The following is a 23,324-nucleotide window of genomic DNA, read 5'->3' on the forward strand; positions in this document are numbered from 1 at the left end:
CCACATGGCATCGTTTCAGACACGACCGGCCTTCGAAACTGTTTGGTGACGTTCTATCACAAAGTGTCATACTAAGACTGTAGCTGCAAGGACACTGCTGCCCAAGTTGTATATACGAGCCAACCAATTATGTTCGCTCATTTAGGTGACGTCTATGGCGGAGGCAACATTTCGTTGTCTGTCACCCAACAATGAAAATGCTGTGGAACATTCGGCATGTGCATGACATCCTGAGTATCAGGGCACACGCATAAAATGTCATGAATGTTTGCCGTATGAAGACGTCGTCGTTTTTCTTTATTTTTTTCTTACATTTCGCCATCGTTCGGCAGTTTCTGTAAGATCATGGAGGCTCGTCTAATTTGTCTTTCCGTTCTACGGAGGTTGCTGTCTGCGTCGGGCTTGCTCGGGTATCCGTCGCTACTTCTGGGTGATCTTGAACTTACCTTGTTTTTAGTATTACTACCTCAGTTACCACGGTTACTACCTCCAGGTAGTAACTGCAGACACTAGCGGCTACTCTACACAAGTGCGTTTCAGACTGTAGAGCTATAGTGACTAGCTTTCTTCTTCTTCCTATTTCCCCCTCTAGAACTCTTATAATTATGTGCGACTGCTGGCAAGTGGCAAAGGGAGCATTGTCTCACTATTGTTATTGTTTGGAATAGCCTAATGTTTAGTCTTAAAGTGAGCGGAGGTTCCCAAGCAAGGAGTGATTCAAGAGTGGGTACTGGCGGGAATGCATCCTTGGCGATACCGTAGTAGCTCGAGGTTCCTTCATGCGTTTGGGGGTGTCTGCTCGGAGATAGTTGTTTATCGATAAGTGACTCGATTACAGTTCATCCTAACGCAGCCAGCGCCTTCTACTGATGCGCAAGAAAACAAGAACAAATAAACTGCCCAAAGACGGCAAAATTTCCCAGACCAGCGTAAAAAGGAGGAAGCTGGGCCTACGGTTACTCCGCTGTATCAATTATCCTTCATCCCCTAATAAATTAAATCAGCGGGCAGAAAGAACACTCTGAACACTCTACCAGTACAATTTGGCTCTTTTCTTTATTGGTCCTTTTAAATGAAATCACAGGGCTTGAAGAACACTTCTACGAGTGCAATTTCAGTCAGTGTTCTCTCTTTATTCGTTTCCTTAAAATCATCTTTCTGTAACTACGTGTCAATGGGCGACTGGTGCCTTGTACGCCGTCTGCCTTCCGTCTCTTCCCCGGGAGCTGTCCGCAGGTTTCTCGACGTTCCTCGGCTTCGTCAAGTGGTCGCCGACCAGCGTCTAGATCAGCTGCAAGGATACGTATGGTAAGTAACGAAATCCAGCAAGTCTCTAGAGAGTCTCTATAATAAACTGAAATATTTCGTTTACAACCGTTGTGACAAATATTATAAAACGATGTTCACACTCGTAATCTTAAAGTTATCAAGTTACTGTCATTACACAGTATTCATGAATTAAGCGTTGTTTAATAAAAGCACAAAAGGAGCATTAAGTGCAAACAAGTTGTTTCTTCGCATCCACAGGACTGTTCAGAGAATGCGAATGATCACGTGATAGCCTGTAAAGTATGGTTATTTAGGCGACCTAACCCGCTCCACTACGCAAGTTCTCGTATTTAATTGCATACTATGCTCGGGGGGATGAAATCTTACCGTACATTTGCTTCAAATATATGTTTCATTGGCCGCAGTGGACGCTTGCACATACTCGAAAAGTATTCAATCAATTCTTGGCATTTACAAATAGTGACTATGGGATTCGGTATTGGAAAGTTCCCCAATATTCGCACAACTCTAATTTCGACAGTAGAACCAGCCGCCCACCACAACCGACGTCTTTCTCACACCTACTAGAACTAAAGCACCATCTATAGTGAAGCAGGTTATACACCCAAACTTCAAACACTCTCTGTCTTCGTTCATATGAAGCGGTTGTGCGACACGGCATTACATTACATCGCCTGTACGTAAGCGAGTGACAACCATGTTATATATATATATATATATATATATATATATATATATATATATATATATATATATATATATATATATATATATATATATATATCTTATTTTTTTTTTTTGAGAACGCAGGGGGAAACTACGGCGACCCCATTAAAAAGCGGCAAAGACACCAGCCAACGCGTCTCCGTCCATTGTCAGGGGGTTCGAAATATTTTTTTTCTTTTACCTTTGTCGAGGAGTTGCTGGTGGTCCAGTGGTTCCGCCTTCTCCTCGACTTTTGCACCGCGTTCCTCGTCGATTGCTTCCCAGTACAGGTGCATGGCCAGGTGCCTGCGGAAGTGATGCAGGCGGCTGAAGGTCGTCCCGCATTGGCCGCAAACGTGAGGGCCGTTGAGAGTTGAATTGTAAACCGCGTTGCTTTGGACTTCGGCCATGGAGGCGCCGTCAGGTTCACTACAAGTAGACACATATCTGGGTTTTAGACGCTAGAATGGGCAAGTGTGCCAGGAAATTTCAGAAACTTTTTTCCCCAGAGCGTAACTGTGAACACGCAGCATTGTATGATGAATAGAGTAGAACAACTAAATGAAAACATGGATGAGCAGGACAGACACCGGCAAGCACTAACGAGCAACAAAATTTATTGCGAGAACCATCTAGATAACATAAGAGGGAATTGCAATAATAATAATAATAATAATAATAATAATAATAATAAATAAACATGCAAAGAGCAAACCACCGAAGCGTGCACAACTCCGTCTGTCTGTGGAGCATATGAATACAGAGAATGGAAAGATATTTCCTTACAAGGTAGGTGGACTGACGGTACACTCACACTGAGATCATGAGTTCCTTTTATTCATGCTACCACTACGATATCACTCGCGCACTTGCGTTGTGGTCCGCGCAGTGACATGCATTTGCCGAGTTCTGGCGTACACGGACACAGGTCTAGGGACATTATTTGCACGTACACGTTAGCGGTCGCACTGGCGCCGACTTGTCTAATCATACTTAATGACAATAAAATATAAGTCGTACTCATAAAACCTAAGATCCTCGGCACTATATTTTGGAAATCACTTCTGTGGAATCCCACAAGGTGGAGAAAGGTTCGTGAAAGCGAGCATTGTGATCCACTCGACTGCAGCACAAAGCTACAGAGGAAACCCATACGGGTTTTTTTAGAAATAAAGCTTTGCAGTTGAGCAAAAGTTTTTCAAAAATTCAAACCCGGGGCCAAGGCCTTTGCGGGGCGGTCTCTCTACCATCCGACATAACGAGCTAACTGCTATGTGCGCACTGCGAAGACAGTAACGGGGACGTGCCACTCCCAATGTCGCACTTTTACGATGGGCATGCTATGCTGATCAGTCAAGTGTAACCAAGAAATGTTTAATGAATTATAGGCATAGATGTGTATTCGTACTTATTGTATTCGTTTCAAGTTCGCACTACTTTGTATTCTGAGTGAGTTAGGCCTCGAGCACAGACCTGTCCCAGCGCCCATAACACAAGCCGTCACCGGCACACGCTGTTGATTTGTTTGGCAAAACACAGCCCACGCCGACTCTATAGGCATGTTGCTTGGGGCGGGTGTGCGCCACATGGAGTGCGCCACAATAGAGTTTTAGTTAAGGGGCAGTTATAAAACTTCCCTCCCTCACCAACTCGGTACACAAGTTTTTCTAAGCCGTGGGAAAGTCGAAAAAAGGGGTAAAGGAACCTTCGCTTGTAAAGACAGCTGTAGGTTATATTGTGCGACAACTGATGCAATTTTATCGCTCTGCTATATGAAGTGTCTTCTTAAGCATGAAGCTGTCTTTCAAATACTCAAATATGTTAGGCTAAGCTTCCCGAACATTACGTAGACCAGAAAAATCATTCACCGCTGTTCGTAGCAATCCCCATTACCTGAACGATCAATATTTCACATAATACATTTTTTTGCTTAAACCGGGTCAAGTTTATTGCTATGCACGCTCGATGTGACTAATCTTAGCAAAGAAACAAACAAACTACAGTGCATTTCCTTTCGTGTGGCGCATAAAACGCGTCGAGCGTATATTATGATTCAGAAGCCTAATAATTACGCTACAACAACTTAATATGACTGCCGAAAATCCAACAGCCAGTGCACCATCAAAAAGAAAACAAAAAAGAGCAATAGAAGCGTAGACACAGCGTGTGGGAACGCGTATGTCTGTTTATGTTCTCTGTATATTTCGAGATTTTTATCCTGCTTAATGAGGCACTGCCATGATATTTTCGGCTCATGATGTCTTCCATAAAACGAAAACCGTGGAGTTCTAAAAAACTAGAAATGACGTGACAAGGCTCAGAGCACCGTTATTAATTTCTGCGGTAAGTCTTCTGCGGTAAAACGGGCGCTTTCGAAGAGTGGGATAATTTTTGTGGCTGTTTGATCTGCGCACTATAGACATCGCACTCCGTCTCGAGTATTTTTTCGAGTCGCCGTGGCGGTTCTTCTACTTCTTGTATGAGCCTGTCATAGGTACCATCGTCAAGCTGAATTCCTTTATAGTTTCTGAATGTATATATTATACGCGAGCGTGTGTGTAGGTTTAAAAATTAATAATTGCCAAGAATAAGCCCGATATACGCGGTTCTTGCTAATTGGGTCTCGGTGGTGACCATATTTTGGCCAAAAACCTACCGTGGTTACAGCATTGCCAGCCTTGCTGCAGCTCTACGACGTGTTTGTAGACTTAGTTCGAGAACGTTGGATTTTTACTTTGATGGCAATCTCGCATTTGAATATGGCTGAATGTAGCAACTGGCGTTGTTAACAGACCGGGGACTACTAGCTGAAGAACGCTGAATTTCAAAGAGCAGAACTAAAAATTTTAATTCGTCCGTATTTAATAGTTTTTCTTATCATTACTAATATCACCACTATAAGGCAATATTCAGAACACTGGCTTTTACTTGCGTCCATATCTGTGGGAAGAATCTAAAGCCATGCAACTGAGTTACCAGCTTAATAAACTATAGGAGCGTAAACTTATAAGCTCAACCTATACTTTCCGATAAAGAAAATGGTAGCGTTGCCTGCTTTTTCGTACGATTGCGACAGCGAACGAAAAGTTTGCCGGAAACAGGACTCACCGGGTGTTGTCGCCTACCGTTGACGAGGTGTAGTCAGTTCTTGCACGGCCCGTGGTCGGCGCAGAGTCGCTGTCGATGCGAAGCCCAGGACGTCCGTATGCGTTGGTATGCTACCGTATGGTCGGACGATGTCTGACTCCTGCAACTCAAAAGCGCAGATATACGCACCACGGCGTATGCACGTACACTGTGAACGAACCGAAGGAATACAAAACTCGGGGAACCGAATAGATCAGTAGCACAAACGAGTGTGGAAGCGCATTGGAGTGCAACAGGAATGCTGGATTTTCCCTTTCGTTCTTGGAAGAAAGCAGGTCCCAGGGCCCGTCGCTTTCCTTTCAGCAAGTCTTTGCTTCTATTGTCTGTCCGACCTTGGTTCGGAGAAGATACGCCGGTCGCTGGGCTATTGTAAGCATACCTGCTGAACAAATATACAGCCACACAACTTGTGGGTGAACCAATGCGAAAGGGCAGCTTCTCCAGCCGAAACTAATTTTTCTCTGCAGTATATGCGTGTGATAGTAAACTGAAGGATGATGGCACAGGGCAAGTAGTTCTTCTTTTATTTTTAATAATATTATTTTGAGGCAGCGGCAGTAAATATATGTATGTATTATCTATGTATGTATTATGGGGTTTTACGTGCCAAAACCACTTTCTGATTATGAGGCACGCCGTAGTGGGGGACTCCGGAAATTTCGAACACCCGGGGTTCCTTAACGTGCACCTAAATCTAAGTACACGGGTGTTTTCGCATTTCGCCCCGATCGAAATGCGGCCGCCGTGGCCGGGATACGATCCCGCGACCTTATGCTTAGCAGCCCAACAGGCAGTAAATATAATCACCCTCTCAAGTGTCATAGACACACCGTTGCGGAATTTACCGGAATCGAACGCCTGGAATTTCGGGGTGGCCATTTCCTGGCGCGTTTTAGGAGGCCGCACCTTTACGACGGATTAGGTTTCGGCATTGTTCACCGTAATCGTTGCCGCGCACCCTTGATCAGGCTTATCCCGGCAGTTTTTATTGATGGCTGCACTCTGGGCAGTGTGGAAACAACGAGGGAGAACTTGACCTGCATGTCAGCTTTACTTGTTGCCCTCCCCCCCCTCCCACTCGCCATTTCGTGCATGACCGCAAAGTCATGCTACAGTGAGCTATTTACAGGAACAACCTGCTACCACTTCTGGGAATGGCAGCAGGAAGTTAGCCATTCTTCCACGACGGAACAGAAGGAACACTCGAGAGACACCGGAGGGTTGAGGGGTCTGGAATTCTTTTGTCCTCGCTCTGCATTCTTTCGTACACCCGGTGGCTTGCGTGTCCCGCCCTCTATCATAAAACTCTTGTCGCATTTTACACCCCACTGCTGTACTCGTTCCAGGGGCAAGCCGGCTACAAAGCAAGATTCGCCGCTTTGCCCAAAACAGAGGAATGAATGCAAACATGGTCGAACACAGCAATCCTAAAGCTGAATGATGGCGCGGCTGCTTTTTCTTTAGCACACACTTTAGCGATATCCGTTGCAAGTTCGGCTCAACACGTCGCAATGATGACTGAAAATTCAAGTAGACAGCACGATTTAAGTACCGCAGCAACGCACTCCAGACTTTGCAAACAATCAAATCCGTACCAGCTATCTTAAATAAAGAGTACGAAACCACACCAGGCGTTCTGTAACTTGCAGCGTCCATAATGTTCTGCGAAATTATTTCTGAACTATTAAAGTGCTCGCAAAAGCATTTGAAGTTTATTGAGTACAGTACTTCAGATACGTGCAAGTCTGGCCCACTCATGTCTCTAGCGTGCTGCGATATTTGGCAGAATGGCTTCGTAGGTGCAACGTAGGTGGTAAAAGCAAGATGCCGACGCTTCACGAGTGTTCTTCACGTAGCAGCCTTACTCTAGACGTACTGCTCTGCCGAGACAGTGCTTCAGACCCAATGACAACCAATTAACGACTGCCGGCGAATACCCTGTGTAAGAAGTCGTGTCTTCTTAAGTTTAACTAGTCCTCGGCGTTCCATCTCTAATGGTGAGAAGCTATATGAAATCGGTCACAGTACACGAAGACCGCACAGCCCAGCTGCCAGATACTCGAACACGATAAAAAAAGCACACGCAAATGGCAATCTCTTTCGGTAGTCATGAGCAGACGAAGCTAGAAAAAAAATGTATATATTTCCTGGCAGCGTGGGAATCGAAGTTATGCGAAGAATTCTGCCTATCCGGCACTGTCCGCGGCTATTGCAAGGTGCGAGATGGTCCACCAACGCGACTGCGTGAAAGCAAGCAGTTGAATTTCGCCAGAACCGGTCTGTCACCACAGAACCAATGTGACGACGTCGTCACGTTTATTCTTTATTTTTTTCTGTTTCGTTGTTCTACTCTGGGAGAGAGAGAGAGAAAAAAAAACTATTGGGTTTCTTCAAGGATTTAGCGTCTCGAGGTCTCCGTCGTTTTCTTGGGCGCCGGCGACTTGGAGCCTCTTCCGGCAAGGGTAGGCCCCTATTCAAGGGCTCCACTGAGCCTAGCCACCTCCCAAGCGTGCTGCACGTTACGAGCTGTTCGGTTACAATTCCCAACGCGGATGTGGTGCAGCCGAAGGTTCGCCCCCACAAGTGGCACTGACGGGCGTATACTGGCGTATTCGCTCGAACGGCGCCAGAGAGGGCCGTCCAGCCAAACAGGGATCCCTCATACCAAAGCCACGACACATCTTAGGAGCGGTTCTCTGCGGGGTGATTAAAGGGGCCAGCGAAATCTGGGCGACATTTTGTGACGGAATCTTGCTTCTAAGTATGCCTTTACTTAGTACTATGTAGTAGTAATAAGTACTGCTGTTCATCGGACGCTATTTCCACGCAATAAAGCAGCGCGTCACCGCGTCAGAGCATTGCGCTCTCGAGTGGGATGTCTTCGGTTCGACTGATGATTGATATGTATTACCGCATTATACCGTTTCCCTCCTTGACTTCTGCAGTAAATGTTCTTTCCGTATGCTACCCCGCCAAGCCATGACACCGAGGCATCGATGCAGCTCGCGCGGCTGCACATCAATAAAAAATGACACATTGTTACTCCGAAGTCGTTTATTTTTTTATTGTAAAATATTCATTTGCACGTTATACAGCAGTGCTCGTTCAAGGCTGCGCGTTGCGTAGGTATAACGGGTCCAGGTGGAGCCTTGTTGGCGGCACAGCGCCGAAGACGCGCTGCGAAACGGCAAACCTGGCGTTACGTGCCTGCCACATACACGGGTCAACCGCTGACGACAAAAAGACTTGCGCTTCGCCATTACCGACCATGCATCGGCTAGTCTGATGTCATGAGCGCGGAAATTTATGCAGCGGTGCACATAGAAATTAATACTGGCATATCAGATGTCGCTCGAAAGCTTTTTTTTTTTTTTTCGTTTTCAATCACTGTCAAAGCTGCAGTTCACATTAAATGATACATGCTTTCACCGATGTTCCCGAGGCATCTAGTGCCGGCACTTTCCTGGTCCTTAAGAAATTTGTGAAAATCTTCGCTGCAGACGGCGTTTCAGGCCAGGTACAGGTTATACGAGGTTCGTTTTGTTCGCAAATGCCTTTTTTTTCATTATCTCGAGATAGGTGGGACGTAATCCACCAGGGTCAAGTGGGGAGATGCTTGTAGAGATGAAGCTTTTCTTTTGTGAGAGGAACTATGACATTCATGATATATGCGGCCTTTCTATCCGGTGTACTCGCCTCGGTGAAAGTTTAAACGGCCCAATTGATCGAATACGTGGCGGCATTCGGGACAAACGTGGGAGCCGTCTCTCCTGCCAGGGGGGAGCCGAAAGTGGTAGGTGTACTGGCAGACGAAAACTTTGTTGCAGAAGGCGCAGGCGCATTGCTGGCTTGTCTCCTCGCTTTCATCCCTTGAAATAGACGGGAAATAAAAGTTTTTTTCACTGACAGAAATGCAGCGGCAAGAATCAATGTGAACCACCTCACCCAACACTGCAGGCTCGAAAGACGCACATTCCCGCCACCGCACGAAAAATAAAACACGAACGAGGCCGTCACTTTACGCTTGCTCCAGACACACACCTACCCTAGCCCCGCCGTCTTACATCACTACTACCCGGGTTTATATCCAACAGATGCGTGTAAAGTTTGCGGACAGAGAGCAACGCTCCGACACACGCTCTGGGAATGTGCCGGCAACAACGGCATTGAGACCACCTCCGTTCGCGACGCGTCCATAATCGCGGCCGTTGCCAGAGTACGGGAAGCCTCGAGCTCGCTTCTTCCTGACGCCGCCCCGGCTGCGGGAGTCGCCGCGGACCTTCTCCGTCGGCGTCGCCGCCGCTGGGAGGCGGCTCTCAAAAGTTTGGAGGGGGCAGACCTGCCCTGGGCCGTCCGGCATGCCGAAGATGCCGCCCGAGTACAAGTACAAGGGCACCATAACAAAAACTGCCGAACCATTCTTAAATAAACTTTCTTCTTCAATGACCTTCCGCCTACCAGTTTGCGCGAGAACAACTCGATACACTTATTGGCGAATTTACGCAGAGAAGTACTTATTTCCTGCGCTGCTTACCAAAAGACGGATACATAAAAACACGGACTGGTGGGCAAATGCAAGACTAAGTAGACCATTTCATTGCCCTTTCGAACGTAATGAATACCTGGTGCACAATGTTTTTTTTGTATATTATGATTAATCGTTCGGTCAAACTGGAGAACACTCAGATTCTAACCATACGGAGTAAGCATGCCAATTGAATATTTGTAAGTACTTAAATGAGTTTCTTTTAATCTAACGTAAATTTCCGTCGTTTCTGTAAGTCAGCAGAAATAGTTCTTGGTAACTTCTTAAATTAGTCGCATTTAAGAAAAAAACGAGAAGAAAGGGGGTCAACCTAGGGGCCCGATGATTGTTAGTCATATCATAAGAAGTCAACACACACTTACACAAAGGACAACATAGAGTAAATTACTTGTGCTTAATAAATGAAATAAAGAAACGATAAATTAACTCAAATTAAAGCGGATGAAAAAACAACTTGCTGCAGGTGGGCAACGATCCCACAACCTTCGCATTTCGCGTGCGATGCTCTACCAATTGAGCTACCGTGGCGCCGTTTCCCCATCCACTAAATAAAAAGAAAAAGCTAGTTATTCTAGCAAATTTGACTAGAATAACACCAGGGCTTTGAGCCGTCTGCATTGGCCCGTATTTTAGACCACATTAAAGATTAGCGAGCATAGATATCTTGCCCCTCAGGATAGGCCACACCTACAATTTTGAATGAAGTGTCTCTGCTGGCGCCCTACTTCATATTCACGTCCCTAAGACAACAATGGCCGGTGCATGTCCTGTGTAACGATCTTGTTACTAATGCTTGAATTGCGCTAACAGGCAGTAATGTAGAGAGTGGATTTCTCCAACCTGCCCTAGAAAGCCAGGTAACTAGGACAGGGCGAATAAACAAAGTTTGTTATATGAACCGAATAATACCCGCTGAATGGGTAATGCGAACTGCGTTTATGGTTTCGCGGTGGAAACCCACAAGTAATGTGCGATATTCGGCAGTTAATCATGTAGCGGTTACATTTTTTACGCTACAAGTAGCGAGATTTTCCTTACAACGACACATTATACACGTGTCTACAGGACAGAAGTCTTTGTACCGCGCTTTTCTTTTCTTTTTTTCTTTTTTATGTGAAGGTTTTTCTTTTGTACCTTCATACGAGTTTGGCGAACGTGGAGTCTGCATGGGTATGTATCGGACATCCTGGTCAAAAAACGACCTTGCGACTTCTCCAATGTCGCAGTGTCGCAAATGGTATCAAATAGTTGGTCTGAGTGAAACAAGCAGCGACAATTACTTGCAGGGCCGGTAAAATTAGCCGCACAGGTAATTATCGCCACTATATTCGAAAATTAACCATATTGCACCATAAACTTCACTATCTACGGGATAATGCCACCTAGCTGGCGTCTTGGCCATAAAGTATTAAAGTAAAGGCGTGTCAACCAAATTCGTTGCAAGAGAAGTCAACGTACATGGGCGTGGAAAAAGCGAATGAAGTAAATTCGTCATGAATAAAAGAGATAAGATCCGGCCAAAATTCTGAGGTCTGGCATTAGAAAGAGCAAAATAAGGCAATATAATTCTAAATTTTATCGCAACTATGCAACGTCGGTTCTTCTTTCTCTGAAAAATGAACAGACGGTGGCAAGTACTCGCCTGGGTTTATGTACTTTTCGTCATAGTGTACGTGTCGGTAAAGTAATTCCTTTAACGATTTCTTCAACTACAACGCGTAATAAGTAGACAATCGTAATAGACAATCGTAGACAAAGTAAATAAATAGCCAATCGTAATAAGTCTGCACATTAGTGGTTTGGTCCCTACCGACGCTTTAACGAAATCAGATAAGTGGAACATGGCGGGATGCCGCAGTGATAGCTCTTTGCGCTCTCTCGTTGGACTACGGGTCGCAAGACGTCGCTACCAAGGATTTTGCTGCCGTACCGCTGCCTGATTGCCCAGCTTTCGGCGAACGCTAATACGTTTATGTGGACAAGACACAACTCCTTTTTCCCTTTCTTGAATTGGTTTTGTGTGACCTGTGTCAAGACACTGCAATGTCCACTGCAATTGCAAGCGTTCCCGGACAGAATATAATGTATTTTACGCTGCTAGCTTCAGCATATGAGACTGAGGCTTCGATGAGTTTGTGATGTTGAATAGACATCAAGAATCGTCTTAAATCAGTACCCGACGAACTGATTGATGCGTTTCTTTATGCGCCTGGGTTTCCACGCGGCATGATGTCAGTGTGAACCTGAATCTAGGCATGTCACGCATTGGTGCATGGGAACAGCAAAATATGTGAAGCGTTCGGCATGCGCTGTTTTACGCGTTCCGATTTTTCAAGACATGGAGTTTATGCTAGCACAGCAGACGTTGGTCATTATAGCCGCCTTTGGACGGATTGGCTCGCTCAGCAAGAAAATGTTTGGCTGTTGAGAGCGACCGCAACTTCACGGAAGCATGGGTATATTCCGTTCAGGATGATGCCTTAACCTTAGGCTTTGTTATAGTACTACAGTCACTTCTGTGCACTAAAACTGTAATATGAATTCTGTATATATATATATATATATATATGTATATATATATATATATATATATATATATATATATATATATATATATATATATATATATATATATATATATATATATATATATATATATATATATATATATATATATATATATATATATATGATGATATGATACAATGCTACGGAATCAATTCATGCTGTGTAGGCGTAGTTCGGCCAATCTTGACAACGATGTGGCATTACAGCTGCTCGGGTGCAGCATGAGGTTCCCACGACATTTCTCGGCCGCAAATTTTCTTTCAAAGTAAATGTCGGCAAGGGCGGCGATAAAAAAAAAAATCCTTTCTGGTATTTTACTGGCCGAAACCACGTTCTGATTACGAGGCACGCCGTAGCGGGGAAACTTCGAGTTGATTTCGACCGCCTGGTTCCCTTTAACGTGCACCAAAAGCACGGTACACGGGCTTTTTTTTTTTTTTTTGCATTTCACCGTCCATCAAAATGCGGCCGCCGCGGCCGGGATTTCAGCCGGCGAGCTTAGCCGCTGAACAGCAAAGCAACTAAGCAACCATTACGTGCGAGCGTGGCGATGTGGGCTCCTCGGTTGTTCGTGAAACGACATGCAGTCTAGAGTCTTTTTTGACACTTCTATTTTGTTTCCAGTTGCTGGTCACTTTCTACGGCAACGAGTGGAACAGATGCCGAGCACATGAGAGGGAGGGTGCCGACGGATGGCTCAGGAGAGAATTCCTCGACCGTGAGGGCGGCCACAGCTGCAAGGTGTGTGATAGACTGTGGTTTGATCACGACCTCACACAACTGAAAATTGTGCGCAGTCCGGAACCGAAGCTGGAATCCAGCAAAACGACGGGAACGAGACAAAAGATTCCTGAAAATCGCGCTAATCACGAGTTCAAATTTCAGAAAACGACCGCCAGCTTTGGGTTTGCTTGTTTTTTTTTTTTTTTTTTTTTTTTTTACTACCCTAGTTCTTCGAACACACGCGTGCTTAACACTACACCATATCTTCCTTTTGATTTACACAATGGGGGCTGGCGCGCACGCCTAGCCCCACTACCAAAAATTGCATGCTCCAGCTACCCCTACTAGGGGAAGTGGCGTGCTTCAGCCAACCGCAGTGCAATGGAGTGGCCTCTGCACGGGGCCGTGTGTTTAGAAAAAGTTTATTTCGACAAGAGACGATACGAACACTGAGTCATAATCACGACACAATTCCACCGGGACGATAACATGTAAGAAACGAAACACAGCACATTTTCAACGTAAGTAATGCCCGAGTCCTCACGCACTAACATAGTGGCCTCCGTGATCACCGCAAACCCAGCACCAGGTAAGTATGCAAGGATCGCAGCTGGAAAACGATGCCATGCCTGAAACAATGACATGTGGTACAAGCAAACAAGTCAATGGAAAGTCAATCTGGGAAGGCGGCAAAGCCATAACAGATGTTTAAGGTAAAGTATCGGACAGAAGCTCATCGTGCTGAAAAACCTTTAAATTGAATTAGAGCAATGCTCTGCTGGCTAAGCTGCAAGCTAGGACTTATGCGAGCAAAATGTGTCAGAAAGTAAACGTACTGTTTTCATCTTCCCTGCCATTCCTCCCGCGGTAACTAAGTGCCTACGGCCTTGAGCAGCCGAGCTCGAGAGCTCGATCCCGGCCGTGGCGGCTGCATTTCGATGTGGGCAAAATGCAAAAAAAGCCTTTGTGCATCTATATATTTAAGCACAACTGGTACAAAATTTACCCGGATTCTCACTACAACGTGCCTCATCAAGGTATCTTGATTTCGGCACGTGAACTCCCAGATTTTAAGTAATTTTGATTAATGGCGTGTCTTATTTTACTGAATGAGAAATCACAGCACTGAACTCAAGGTTGACAATTTCATCTTGCGCTGTCACACATCTGAACCAATGTAAGGTTGATGTACAGCTAATTACATCTTTATTGCACAGACGGCTGACCTGGTTAACGTAAAAACGTCTACTATATTCTATCTACTAAAAATGAATTAGATACTGAAACAAAAGCTGCGCGCCATTTATTCTCTTTCATTTAATAACATCTGAAATCAGACTCCTAGACCACTTCAACATCGACGAAAATTTTAAAAGTGATTATATTTATGACCACCTTGATAAAGACAGTAAAACAACATTCGAAATAGTTCTTCACCTATAAAGTATTTAACTGTTTAAGACTTGTAGAGTGTCTCAAGCATACTCTTATTTATGTTTTTCTTTCAGAAGTAATACTCGCGACAAATGGAGCTGTGCTGTTCTTTTATTTCCTGTGACTATAGCGCAGGAATGCTTATATTGAAATACTTACCTTTGTTCTGTTGAAGAAACTCGATACGAGAGCTGCGTTGGAAGGTTTCCTTCTGGAATGATTGACATGGTTACATGACCCAAAGAAGGCCTACGAAAGAAAAGGAAAAGATGTCCAGATTGCTGGTTGGGTTTTTGACAATTTGAAGTTTAAATTATTCCTTGGCATTGCGTCGGAGGGTTTTGGCACTGCACCTTCCTATACATGGGCTGGTTATGGCCTAGTACCGAACCTACGATGACCTTGGCACCAGTAGCGGTGGACAGATGCCCTCAGTAGTTTGTTTTCCACCCTCACCCTCAGCACAGAAGCCACGTGCACACATACACCCTCATTTACGATTTGTAAAATATTCCCGTCCTAACTTGAAAGATATTGTTTTGCCGCCTGACATTCAAATTCCTGCGTTTAAGTCATTATTTTGCTTGCCTTCCGAACGGAAATTGAACGCATACACACATTGACAGTGCTAAATAACAATCAGTGCTGAATTGTTATTCTATGAAGCTGCAGTGAACCAGCCGCCCCCACCTCTTATCCTCGGCTTTTAGTGGTAGGACAACCGATTATCGAGCTGGGAAAGTTGCCGTGGTAACTCGAGTTTCTTCTTGTTTTGCGCTCGCAATGCAGCAGGGCAGGGTCAGTAAGACTCGACAAGACGTAGAAGCTGCCTTGCCTTGTCCTGTCTTGCACATCTTCTTCGTTTTTGTGATGCAGGGATAACGAAACTCGGCCAGACGTTACACGCCTTCTGCTGGAGTAGCCAATGAATCGAGGTGAAAGAAAAGGTAACATTTGAAAGTCGACTTGCAGAGCTACACTGCCAAATTTTACGTCTTTATTTTTCAACCATGCGCAATTCGGATGATGTGCATATCAACCGATTTGCACGTTCTATGCAACGAAAAAAATACAAAAATTGAAAGTGGCGCCCCCCCAAAATATAGCGCAGTGTCTTCCATCCTCCACAAGTTACGGACACAACATTGAAGTGAGGTTTATATCTAGGCCAACAACTACAATGCATCCATGTTTAGCGTCATATAGCAGTCTTACACGGTATGATACACGTAGAAAAATGGGCGCAATAGCAGGGCCGATTTTGTTTACATAGAAACTCGTCAAATGACGCTACGAAGGTAAAATTCAATACCCACAGATTACCTATGCTGACACCATGGTTTACTTGATCCATACCGCATAAGAAATTGTATTTTCGCCGAGAGATTAAGCAGATAAGACAGCGATCCGTATGTATCGAAATCGGTTGCAGCTATCTCCACAGCAGCCGCATAAGCGCTGAGCTAGGGTCGGCGTGTCATTGCAGTGTTTCAATAAAGCTGTGGATGCAGGCATTGTTCGCTGTCCTCTTTCGCAACTTGAGCTGCATCTTAATGGTCTTAGGTAATTATTTACAAATAATTAATTAACCAGTTCTTTAAGTATTGTCTAAACGGGAAAATCTTCACTGGAGATGTAGAGTACTATTGAGAAACATTCAAATAATTTCTTTCCATCGTGACAGAGGCTGTGGTTATTTCCTTTTTTTTTTCTCCGGGCTGTCACAAAAGCGCGCAAGATTTGAAGAACCTTACCGCGTGATTACGCGTTCTCGCGCAGCGACAGTAATGTCCTCAAACATTCCGCGAAAGATCGATGGACGCTGCACGCATACCGACTGACCGAATAGGCAGCAAGCAAAAAGTTACAGGGCCTCTTAAGAACTTTCTTAAGAAGTGAACGGAGAAAGCCTACTCTTCCTCCTGTTATCATTCGCCTCTTTCTCTTCTTTCCTTTAGTCATTACTGCTCACTGCTAAGCATGTTTAGTCATTTGTAATCAGTTGGGGTTATTGCACCAGTTCTATAATGCAATACCAACTCGCGCAATCCTCAACCCTAGTGAACTTCATTTCTTGTACAACGGGCAGCGCTCTATTCCTTTATCTAGCCGGCTCGGCTTGTTTCTTCCTTTGTATGTTGTGCTGTACCAGTTCTAGGTCATTACAAGCCGTCGTTAGACATGTTGGTCATATGGTCATTAGTAGTCATTACAAGTCATTATTAGTAATTACTGGTCATTACTAAGTATTTTAGTAATTTATAATGAAATGTAGTCGTTGCAAGTTGTCGTTAGACATAATTGTCATTTCGTAGTCGTTACTAGTCATTACAAATCATTATTAGTCATTACTGGTCATTACTAGGCATCTTTAGTCAGTTCTAATGAATTGTGGTCGTTAAAGGTTGTCGTTAGACATACTGGTCATTTCTTAGTCATTACAAGTCATTTCAGTCATCATTACTTATTACTGCTCACTCCTAAGCATTTTTAGTCATTTGTAATCAATTGTGGTCATTACAGGCCGTCGTTAGACATGTTGGTCATATTCTAGTCATTAGCAGTCAATACAAGTAATTTCAGTCATTATTAGTCAATACTGGTGATTACTAAGCATATTTAGTCGTTTCTAATTAATTGTAGTCGTTACAAGTTGTCGTTAGACATATTAGTCATACCATAGTGATCAGTGGTGATTTGAAGTCCTTTTAGGGATTATTAGTTATTACCGGTCATTACTAAGCATTCTTAGTCATTTCTAATGAATTGTAGTCGTTACAATTCGTCGTTAGACATATTCGTCATTTCGTGGTCATCAGTAGTCATTACAAGTCATTTCAGTCATTATTATTCACTATTTCTCATTACTAAGCATTTTAGTAGAATTGTAGTCGTTACAAGTTGTCGTTAGACATATTGGTCATTTCATAGTCATTACTAGTCATTATAAGTCATTTCAGTCATTAGTAGTCATTGCTGCTCCCTACTACGCATATTTAGTCATTTGTAATCAATTGTGGTCATTAGAAGGCGTCGTTAGACATGTTAGTCATGTCGTAGTCATCAGCAGTCATTACAAGTCATTTCAGCCATTATTAGTCATTACTAAGCATTTTTAGTCATTTCTAATCAATTGTAGTTACAACTAGTCGTTAGACATATTGGCCGTTTCATAGTCATTACAGGTAATTTCAGTCATTATTAGTCATTACTGCTCACTAGTAAGCATTCTTAGTCAGCCGTAGTTAGACATGTTGGTCATTTCGTAGTCATTACAAGTAATTAGTAGTCATTTTAGTCATTACTATTGATTACTAGACATTTCTAATCATTTCTAATCAATTTTGGTCATTACTAGCCGTCGTTAGACATATTGGTGATTTCGGAGTCATTAGTAGTCATAAGTAGTAATTACTAGTCATTATTAACCTCTACCAATCTCTATTGTAACGTTATCATTCACTAACTGTCAATACCAATAATTTTTCATTCTTTATTCTGTGTTTACTCTGTCTTCGTATGGCGTGATGACGCTGCGGCGGAACTCCGGCGGTCAGGTCTGCTGACACCAACTTCACCATGAGCCTAGAAAGGCTTTCGCTGAAACGAACTGAGCTCCGAGAATAGATCTCTCTCGGCCTAAGTCACGACGATCCGGTCACGTGATATTTCGATACACGCGGAAGCGTCTGGGGGGGGGGGGGGGGGGAGCAGAAAGCACGCCGCACGCGCTTTGGCATACGCTTACAGCTTCGGTTATGAATGCGTAGCTTTGGTTATGACACTCGTAGTCATGAAAGGATTCGCCCTATGAGATTAGCACGCCACTATACATACCTATTTACATAGTTTTCCCAATGAGCATGTAAGAAGCCAAATTCGACTTGTTTTCTCAATGCGCGATTGACGTATCGGCCGCAAGGGCAGACTTGACGCGAACGAGCTGCCTTTGCGACGTCAGTGTTCTCAGGTTACGTAGCAGTACCACAGCGGTCTATGCAGGCCCGCAACACGATTGTTTGGCAGCTTATTAAAGCGTCAGGCACGTTGTATTCGTAAGTATGCATGCGTACTGTGCGATGCTTGCCTGCACCGGGTGGTTGCTCCTATATAAATTTCGTCGACTGAGTGGCTGATTGATTGCTTTAACGTCTCAATGCAGCGCGCAGGGAACGACAGAGAAATCAATTACCTTTATAAACGGCTCTTTGAAACGGGATACACAATAGTGGAGGACTGCGCATTCACTTCTAATTTCCTTAAGGTGCCAATATTCTTCATAAATGAACATTTCGGCATTCGGATCCCTAACCTAGTTCCCAGCTGCTAGCCTTCTCGCACTGTTCTTTTAGCGGAACCAACTTTAGTTGAGGGCTCACCCCCTGAAGCCATGCCGAGAACTGTTTACGCTGAAAAAGGGACGAAGCTTTACTTCCAACTTCGTCGGAGGCTTTATGTTCCTTGCTGAGACCGGGAACCACCATATTGACGTTTTTTCTTCCTTCGCACCCCTGGAACTCGGGCGTCGGCTTCTACCACGTAAATGCACAGCACCCCTGCGTCACGCGACTCTCGCTGACCTTTCACCGGCGCCGCTACTCTCGTTCCCAACTTAGATGTTCGCGTAGATAAGGGAGCGACGCGGAAACCAGCCGCCTTGTTCGGCATGACACAGCATCCCGACAGCGTTACTTTTTTCCCCCTTTTTGATGCACCGTGTCGGGCGCTGAGCTTTGAAGGTACAGCCGCCCTGATTTTTAATAATATAGCGCGAGCGTCGACTGAACTGCTGGTGAGCGCCTTATAACGGCGATAAGCGGGCAACAAGGCGAGAGTTCGCGCACGCGCACGAGCTTTCTTCCTGCTCGTGCGCGAATTCTCGCCTTGTTGCACACTTATCGCCGTTATAAGGCGCTCACCAGCAGTTCAGTCGACGCTCGCGCTATATTATTAAAAATCAGGGCGGCTGTACTGGTCGGGAAGACAGTCGTGTCGCTTTTAGTCTAACCTGTCAGTCGCTTGGCGCGACTGGACACACGCGAGCACAAAATAAAACCGGCGGTGGACGAGGTTGGCTCAGCCGCCGAGTGATGCCATTTACCGCGAGGTGGTTCCCCTCAAGATAGTGGCGAACGGATCTACTGTTGTTGGTACCAAACATAATCCAACCGCGTCCTCGCAAATAATATACCTAAAGTACGTGGTGGTGTAGAGGATATCATTTGGTACGCGCAGTGTGCCAATGGAGGACCATCTTACGAAACCTGCGTAACTTGTGGACACTCGCGCGTGGTGTGAACGTCCCGCTGCTCTGAGCCGGATGACATAGCCTGCCCACATTCCACTGGTCCCTGCCCTGCGCCATTTCGGTTGACAGCGATGCAGAGACCTGTGGAGGTTGCCGAGCTCTCTCTAGTCTGCTCCAGCTAAACGTTCGGCCGCTCGCAGAGGAATCGGACGAGATACGAGGTCAGAATGCTGCCGTATCTCGGCCACAATTCGAGGTTTAAGGTGCGAGCGCCTCCGAGCACTCGGGGCTGGTGCGCGGCGCTCTGAATAAACTCGGCGATTATCTTCGAAGCGAATGATATCAGCCAGCCTAATGTAAATCCTATGGCGAGAAACCTGTGACCAGTTCAATGTGTGACAAGTATATCAACGTGTTTTTTACGAATCATTGAAAAGTCGCTTCGTGTGAATATAATGTTGCGGGGTGTGAGCCACAAATGACGCTGAGGCGGCGAACTATTTCGGCTGTTGTTTTGCTGTCTTTATCAAAGTGGTCATAAAAATAATCAATTTTCAATTTTGTCGATGTCGAAGAGATCTAGTCGTCTCATTTCTGATCGTATTAAATGTTAGAGAACAAAAGGCGCGCAACTCTTCTATCATCCTTGTCAGTTTTAGTAGACAGAACAGTAAACGTTTTTACTTTAACTAGGTCAGCCGACTGCGCAATGACGATGCATTCATATCTGCATGAACTTGTTTCTTCAGGTGTGTGACAGGGCCGGATGGAATTCTCATCTTGCGTTCAGGGTTGCGTTTTCTCACTCAGTAAAACAAGACGCGGCGTTAAATAAAATTAAATCATATCTGTGGGTTCACGTGCTGAAAGCAGAACATGATGAGGCATGTTATACTGAGAATCTGGATAAGTTTTAAACCAGCTGACGCTCCAAATATATATGCACGAACTCTTTTTTTTCTTTTTTTTTTTTTTTGCATTTTGCCCCCATCGAAATGCGGCCGCCAAGGCAGGGATCGAGCTCTGGAGCTCGCCTGCTCATCGCCGCAGCCACTAAGCTACCGCGGCGCGCTGACTTTCTCGCACATTTGCTCGCATAAGTTCTCATTTGCAGCCCAGTCTGCAGAGCATCGCTTTAATTTAATTTAAAGCTTTGTCAGTCCGACTACCTTTCGTCAGAATCATCAGATGTAATATCGTTTGCGAGTTTGCCGCCTCCCCAGATTAACATTAAATTGACATGTCTACCAGCACCACATGGCATCGTTTTAGACGTGACAGGCCTTCGAAACTGTTTGGTGACGTTCTATCACAAAGTGTAATACTAAGACCGTAGCTGGGGGACACTGCTGCCCAAGTTGTATATACGAACCAACCAATTATGTTCGCTCATTTAGGTGACGTCTATGGCGGAGGCAACATTTCGTTGTCTGTCACCCAAAAATGAAAATGCTGTGGAACATTCGGCATGTGCATGACATCCTGAGTAGACACAAAACGTTTACTTTTAAGCTCACACGCCCAAATTGTTAACTCCCTTGTTTCATTATTATTTTTAGGCACTTAATTAAACCGCCCGATTCTTGGCCAATCCCCCACTGTGGGTAAGTGCCACGACCACATTGGACAACAACAACAACAACAACATCAGGGCACACGCATAAAATGTCATCAATGTTTCCCGTATAAAGACGTCGTCGTTTTTTCTTTATCTTTTTTTCTTACATTTCTCCATCGTTCGGCAGTTTCTGTAAGATCATGGAGGCTCGTCTAATTTGTCTTTCCGTTCCACGGAGGTTGCCGTCTGCGTCGGGCTTGCTCGGGTATCCGTCGCTACTTCTGGGTGATCTTGAACTTACCTTGTTTTTAGTATTACTACCTCAGTTACCACAGTTACTACCTCAAGGTAGTAACTGCAGACACTGGCGGCTGCTCTACACAAGTGCGTTTCAGACTGTAGAGCTATAGTGACTAGCTCTCTTCTTCTTCCTATTTCCCCTTCTAGAACTCTTGTAATTATGTGCGAGTGCTGGCAAGTGGAATAGCCTAATGTTTGGAATAGCCTAATGTTTAGTCTTAAAGTGAGCGGAGGTTCCTAAGCAAGGAGTGATTCAAGAGTGGGTACTGGCGGGAATGCATCCTTGGCGATACCGTAGTAGCTCGAGGTTGCTTCATGCGTTTGGGAGTGTCTGCTCGGAGATAGTTGTTTATCGATAAGCGACTGGATTACAGTTCTTCCTAACGCAGCCAGCGCCTTCTACTGATGCGCAAGAAAACAAGAACAAATAAACTGCCCAAAGACGGCAAAATTTCCCAGACCAGCGTAAAAAGGAGGAAGCTGGGCCTACGGTTACTCCGCTGTATTAATTATCCTTCATCCCCTAATAAATTAAATCAGCGGGCAGAAAGAACACTCTGAACACTCTACCAGTACAATTTGGCTCTTTTCTTTATTGGTCCTTTTAAATGAAATCACAGGGCTTGAAGAACACTTCTACGAGTGCAATTTCAGTCAGTGTTCTCTCTTTATTCGTTTCCTTAAAATCATCTTTCTGTAACTTCGTGTCAATGGGCGACTGGTGCCTTGTACGCCGTCTGCCTTCCGTCTCTTCCCCGGGAGCTGTCCGCAGGTTTCCCGACGTTCCTCGGCTTCGTCAAGTGGTCGCCGACCAGCGTCTAGATCAGCTGCAAGAATACGTGTGGTAAGTAACGAAATCCAGCAAGTCTCTAGAGAGTCTCTATAATAAACTGAAATATTTCGTTTACAACCGTTGTGACAAATATTATAAAATGATGTTCACACTGGTAGTCTTAAAGTTATCAAGTTACTGTCATTAGACAGTATGTATGAATTAAGCGTTGTTTAATAAAAGCACAAATGGAGCATTAAGTGCAAACAAGTCGTTTCTTCGCATCCACAGAACTGTTCAGAGAATGCGAATGATCACGTGATAGCCTGTAAAGTATGGTTATTTAGACGACCTAACCCGCTCCACTACGTAAGTTCTCGTATTTAATTGTATACTATGCCCGCGGGGATGAAATCTTACCGTACATTTGCTTCAAATTTATGTTTCATTGGCCGTAGTGGACGCTTGCACATACTCGAAAAGTATTCGATCAATTGTTGGCATTTACAAATAGTGACTATGGGATTCGGTATTGGAAAGTTCCCCAATATTCGCACGACTCTAATTTCGACAGTAGAACCAGCCGCCCACCACAACCGACATCTTTCTCACACTTACTAGAACTAAAGCACCATCTATAGTGAAGCAGTTTATACACCAAAACTTCAAACACTCCCTATCTTCGTTCATATGAAGCGGTCGTCCGACACGGCATTACATTACATCGCCTGTACGTAAGCGAGTGACAACCATGTTATATATATATATATATATATATATATATATATATATATATATATATATATATATATATATATATATATATATATATATATATATATATATATATATATATATATATATATATATATATATTGTTTTTTTTTTTTTTTGACGACGCAGGGGGAAACTACGGCGGCCCCATTACAAAGCGGCAAAGACACCAGCCATCGCATCTCCGTCCATTGTCAGGAGGTTCGAAATATTTTTTTTCTTTTACCTTTGTCGTGGAGTTGCTGGAGGTCCAGTGGTT

The 23,324-nt window shown here is 44.4% G+C and overlaps 1 long non-coding RNA gene across 2 annotated transcripts; it reads right to left on the reverse strand.

The window, feature by feature from the left end:
- Positions 1-976: 976 nt before the first annotated feature.
- LOC129381501 (uncharacterized) lies at positions 977-5,914 on the reverse strand. Of its 2 annotated transcripts, XR_011891175.1 has the most exons (3): positions 5,104-5,432; positions 2,198-2,424; positions 977-1,291 (listed from the first exon to the last, which is right to left on the reverse strand). It is a non-coding gene; the product is annotated as an uncharacterized lncRNA (long non-coding RNA). The 2 variants fall into 2 exon arrangements; XR_011891174.1 differs by lacking the exon at positions 977-1,291 and having other exon boundaries at positions 2,076-2,424; positions 5,104-5,914.
- Positions 5,915-23,324: the final 17,410 nt, after the last annotated feature.

The sequence above is a fragment of the Dermacentor andersoni genome, chromosome 11 (genome assembly GCF_023375885.2).
Source record: "Dermacentor andersoni chromosome 11, qqDerAnde1_hic_scaffold, whole genome shotgun sequence".
Taxonomy (NCBI): domain Eukaryota; kingdom Metazoa; phylum Arthropoda; class Arachnida; order Ixodida; family Ixodidae; genus Dermacentor; species Dermacentor andersoni.